Here is a 5,774-nt window from a genome sequence, read left to right as displayed (position 1 = left end):
ACCCGAAAGAGTCCCTGGAACATAAGAGGTGCTAGATACATATTTGTTGAATGAATAAAGCTATTATTCTGAAGGAAACAATATACTTCATATACTTCAATATACCTTCATTTAAAGACAAAAAAATAAGTTTTGGAGAAAAGATTCATGCACCTGTGCACACTCAATAACTAGTAGACTCAAGATTAAAGCCCAGGCGGTCTGACATCAGAGCTTAGATCTTTACTGACTTCTGGAAAATGAAATCTCACATTAAGAAACGTAAGATGCTGGCCTGGTTCAGTGGCTCATGCCTGTAATCCCAACACTTTGAGAGACCAAGGTGGGAGGATTGTTTGAGGCCAGGACTTTGAAACCAGCCTGGGTAACATAGTGAAACCCCATCTCTACCAAAACTAAAAATAAAAACAAAAATGTTAGCCAGGAATGGTGGTGTGCATACTCCTGTAGTCCCAACTACTCAAGAGGCTGAGGCAGGAGGATCACTTGAGCCCAAGAGTTAGAGGCTGCAGTGAGCCGTGATCGTGCCACCGCACTCCAGCCTGGGTGACAGAGTAAGACCCCAACTCAAAAAAAAAAAAAAAAAAAGCTACTTCTGAGTTTTGTGAATTCCTACTCTATGCATGATATAACATTTCCAGTTATTGAGTAAAACATTATCTAAAACTCGGTTTTCTGGGCTTCCATTCAATGGGTGTTAATTAGGAAATTATTAGAGTTATGTTCTATATTGTTTATCTACTGCTACAAAGCAAGTTACCTCCAAAAGGTAGCAGCTTAAAACAACATTCTTTATCTCCCTGCTTCTGAGACTGGGGACTCTGGGGGTCGAGTAAAAAGGAGGGCAGTTCTGGCCCAGAATGTTCCTTGAGGTTGCAGTCAAGCTGATGGCCAAGTCTGTTTCAAGGGTCTACTGACGCTCAGCGACTCCCTCATGTGGGTGTTGGCAGGCCTCCATTCCTTATGGGATGCTGTGTTGGGGCCCCAAACTAATCAAAGAGTAAGACTTCCCTGAGTTATTTACAGCACAGGCCTCTCCACAGGGCAGCTCACAACATAGAGGAATGAATGATCCTAGACGCAGTGAGAGACTGGGCAGCCAAGAAGGAAGGAGGCAGCAGTCTTGTAAACTAGTCTCTGGAGGGTTGCATCATGGCTTCTGCTGTGTTCCAGTCATTAGAACTGAGTCACAAAATCCTGCCCCAACTCAGGGGATTATACAAAGGCGCGGCTACCAGAAGATGAGGGTTACAGGAAGCCATCCTAGAGGCCGCCTACCACACCTGCCCCTTTTACTGAAACAGGGGATCCCTCTGTCACCCAAGCTGTAGTGCAGTGGCTCAATCGTAGCTCACTCACTGCAGCTTCCAGCTCCTGAGCTCAAGTGATCCTCTTGCCTCAGCCTCCCAAAGTGCTGGGATTACAGGCATGAGCCACTGCACCTGGCCCCCCACATGCTTTAATATGCGAGAAGAGAGAAATGTCTTAGTTTCATCCCTAAGTTCCAGGTTTCTATTTGTTAGTATTGGCCTTTTCTCTTAATCAAATGATTACAAAATTAGATTAGAGCCTGGGCATGGTGGCTCACACCTGTAATCCTAGCACTTTGAGAGGCTGAGGCAGACAGATCACTTGAGGAGAAGAGTTTGACACCAACCTGGCCACATGGTAAAAACCTGTCTCTACTAAAAATGCAAAAATTAGCCAGGTATGGTGGCACACGCCTGTAATCTCAGGTACTTGGGAGGCTGAGGCACAAGAATTGCTTGAACCTGGAGGCAGAGGTTGCAGTGAGCCAAGATTGTACCACTGCACTCTAGCCTAGGCAACAGAGCATGACTCTGTCTCAAAAATAAAATAAAATAAAATATTAGATAGACTTCAAAGACAAATCTTAGCTAAGGAAAGAACCCTTTAACTAGAAGGAAAGATTGGAACAATGAAGTAAAATTTAAAATATTTTTGACAATTATACCAAAACACTAGTAAATTTCTTCACAAATGTTACATTCTATCCCACCCTGTTTTTTTTTTTTTTTTTTTTTTTTTTTGAGATGGGGTCTTGCTGCCATCCAGGTTGGCATGCAGTGGCATGATCACAGTTTGCTGCAACCTCAAACTCCTAGGCTCAAGCCATTCTGCCTCAACATCCCAAGTAGCTAGGACTATAGGTGTGTGCCACTGTGCCCAGCTAAATTTTTTTTTTTTTTTTAGTTTCTGTAGAGACAGGGTCTCACTATGGTGGCCAGGCTTGTCTCAAACTCCTGGCCTTGAACTATTCTCCTGCTGTGGCCTCCCAAAGCACTGGGATTACTGGTATGAGCCATCGCACCCAGTCCCATTCTCTCCTAATACAGTTCAAAGGTAGGTCCAGGCTATATTGGGTCCCCCCAAAAAAGACCACAGAAATAGGCAAAGAGCACTTTAAAATAACTGTAGGGTGTCAATTTCTGCATACAATTTGGTGTCTCTCATACCTCTACTTTATGTCTGACTAATTTCTGAAATCAGTATGTCAAGTATCAAGGCAGAGACTCCTTTAGAACAATTTCAGAAACATATATTTAAGGTCAATTTGAGAATAGGGGTGTTACTGTCTTACATAATACTATTAATCTTTTTAAAACTATTTTAAATTAGCTGTTTTAAAGATAAGAGAAATATACACTTTAAACCTAGTGGTTAAAATCAAGTGGTGATATTTCCAAATTTTAAATCATTTGGGAATGTCACATATTTTTATGCTTGGAAACTCAGTCTCTATAAGTTACAATGACATTATCAGAATAAGTAATCTTTTCTTCTGCAAGTTTATTAATGATCATGACCAAAAACCTTAAAATGCTGATCTGGAATAGCATGAGTCTCATTCATAAGTATGAATGTATGAGTCTCTATGAGAGGCTGTAAGATGTTTGCCCTTGACTTATTATAAGGTGAAAATTATAAATGCTTCTGAATTTTTTCTAATTAATCAGTAATTCATTATTACAAACTGACATATAAGTTTAATTCGTGAATCCTAAAGTCAAAAAAATTCCTTTTCTTCCCATTGCGGAAAATTTGTTAGCATAACTTTTTCCAACTGTGAAATTCTTAACAGTTTTGTAAGCATTATATACATATTGCATCTCCAGTACCTAATGCTGCTCCTAGAACATGTAAGCTGTGCTGATTCTTTTGCAACTCCATCTGCAACCGCCAGAAATCAAACCTGAACTAAGATTTTTCCAGGCTGATCAAAATTTGCCATTTTTATAATAATATTGTTATGATAATAGGAATTTAGACTTAGTCTTGACTTTAGCAGGAAAAGAAAATATTCTCTTCCTTCTGTCACCTAATTACATAGTCGTCTTGTATTAAAGCTATGGAAGTTTCACAGTCATATCTGGAAAAACAAAAGGAATTACATGTTGAGCACTTTTATTGCTTTGAATATCCAGTCATGTGAAGCCTCATTAGTTTATATCTTGTGAATTTTGAGTTTGCTATAATTGTTATTATAAACATATTTTCACCTTTTTCTTTTTTTTGAGAGATTATCACTCTGTCACCCAGGCTGGAGTGCAGTGGTGCAATCTTGGCTCACTGCAGACTCTGCCTCCCGGGTTCAAGGGATTCTCCTGCCTCAGCCTCCCGAGTAGCTGGGATTACAGACAACCATCACCACACCCACCTAATTTTTGTATTTTTAGTAGAGACGGGGTTTCTGTCCAGGCTGTTTCACCCAGCCTATTTTCACCTTTCAATGATCTATAAAAAGGGCTTGTAACTATTTCTTAAATATAAATTAGATGCCACATAAAAATGTTTGTCGGCTGGCCATGGTGGCTCATGCCTATAATCCCAGCACTTTGGGAGGCTGAGGTGGGTGGATGGCTTGAGCCCAGGAGTTTGAGACCAGCCTGGGCAACATGACCAAATCTCATCTCTACGAAATACAAAAAAAAATTAGCTGGGCATAGCGGCATGTGCCTGTAGTCCCAGCTGGTTGGGAAGCTGAAATGCGAGGATCACTTGAGCCCTGGGAGGTCAAGGCTGCAATGAGCTGTGATCATGCCACTGCACTACAACCTAGGTGATGGGAGTGAGACCCTGCTCAAAAAAAAAAAAAAAGTTTTTATAGTTTAGATAAACTTCTTAGGACTCTTTAAGTATTTTATTCAGGAATACTCATGGTTAAGCATATAGTAGTCTCCAAAGGACTGCTAACCATCAATATTTAACAACTAAGCACTGAGAGAAACCATCTTAGCGAAGATGCATTTCTTTACATTGTAACTGAGTCTTACAAAGCCTTCTTCATAATCAGTTCATTTTATCTGGTTTTATTTTCTCAAAAACTTGACATTATTATTCTATAAAATATGCTGACAAAATCTATAATTCAAAAAAGGCTTCATTTCAGACAAAAATGGATTGGTGGCTTTTCTAAATAGTGTAAAATTAAAAGTTTATCAAATTGTCTCAGCTTCTAATTTCAAGCTGATTTTGTATGTTAAGTGAATTTTCAAGAAAGAGTTATCAAAGTATGGTTTTGTTTTTATTTTCACTGCAGAGAGATCATATCCCCAGAAATCACTTTAAAATTGGCCAGGCACGGTGGCTTACACCTGTAATCCCAGCTCTTTGGGAGGTCTAGGCGGGTGGATCATTTGAAGACAGGAGTTCGAGACCAGCCTAGCCAACATGGTGAAACCCTGTTTCTACAAAAAATACAAAAATTAGCCAGGCATGGTGGTGGGCACCTATAATCCCAGCTACTTGGGATACTGAGGCAGGAGAAATGCTTGAACCCAGGAGGCAAAGATTGCAGTGAGCAGAGAGCGTGCCACTGCATGACAGAGCAAGATTCCATCTCCAAAAGTAAATAAATAAATAAATAATAAAATTTGAAATTAAAACATTAGAAAGGAGAGTTAAGTCCAAAACAAGTGGGAAGAAAGTAACAAAGGAGCTACTTCCTTTGTTACACAAGGAATACACAAAACATGTTGAGTGCCTTCTACTTGCAAAGTACTTGATATGAGGCTATCAAACATAAATAAAATCCAATTCCTGTATCCAACGAGCTTACAAGATAGAAGTGTTAAGGAATGTGGCTGAGTGCAGTGGCTCTCGCCTATTATCCCAGAACTTTGGGAGGCCAAAGTGGAAGGAGGCCAGGAGTCTAAGATCAACCTGAGGAGCGCAGAGGGATCCTATCTTAAAAAAAAAAAAAATTAGCTGGGTATGGGATTGCAAACCTGTAGCCCCAGCTACTCAGGCAGCTGAGACAGGAGAGTCGCTTGAGCCAGGAGTTCAAGGCTGCAGTGAGCTCTAAGTGTACCACTGTACTTCAGCCTGGGTGACAGGGCAGGACTCTGTTTCAGAAAAGTGTTAAGGAATGTATAGCAGACATTTTAATAAATGACATAACAGAAGTGCCGATAAAAATCCTGTGAGCATTCACAGAAGAATAAAGTCACCTTTCCGGTACGTGAATCAGGCAGGGTTTCATGGAAGAGGCAAAAGTTTTTGTAAATCTCAAAATGGGTATGTTGTCAGAATGGAATGGCAAAAGGGCCTGGAAAAAATAATGTTTATTCTATGTGATCTGTGTCGGCTAAAATTCCAGAGTTGCTGTAGAGAAAGGGAGAGAATGGATTTGGGAGCCATGGCAGTGACTGCTGCACCCGGCTCATATGTAGAGAGACTGCAGCAGGGAGGCAACAGCTGGCTACAATGCACAATACGTGTGTGTCCTGGGTATAGATCCTTAGCAAGAATAT

The sequence above is a fragment of the Cebus imitator genome, unplaced genomic scaffold, assembly GCF_001604975.1.
Source record: "Cebus imitator isolate Cc_AM_T3 unplaced genomic scaffold, Cebus_imitator-1.0 Scaffold456, whole genome shotgun sequence".
NCBI lineage: Eukaryota > Metazoa > Chordata > Mammalia > Primates > Cebidae > Cebus > Cebus imitator.
The sequence above is the reverse complement of the archived record's forward strand: the minus strand, read 5'-3'. Positions refer to the sequence as shown.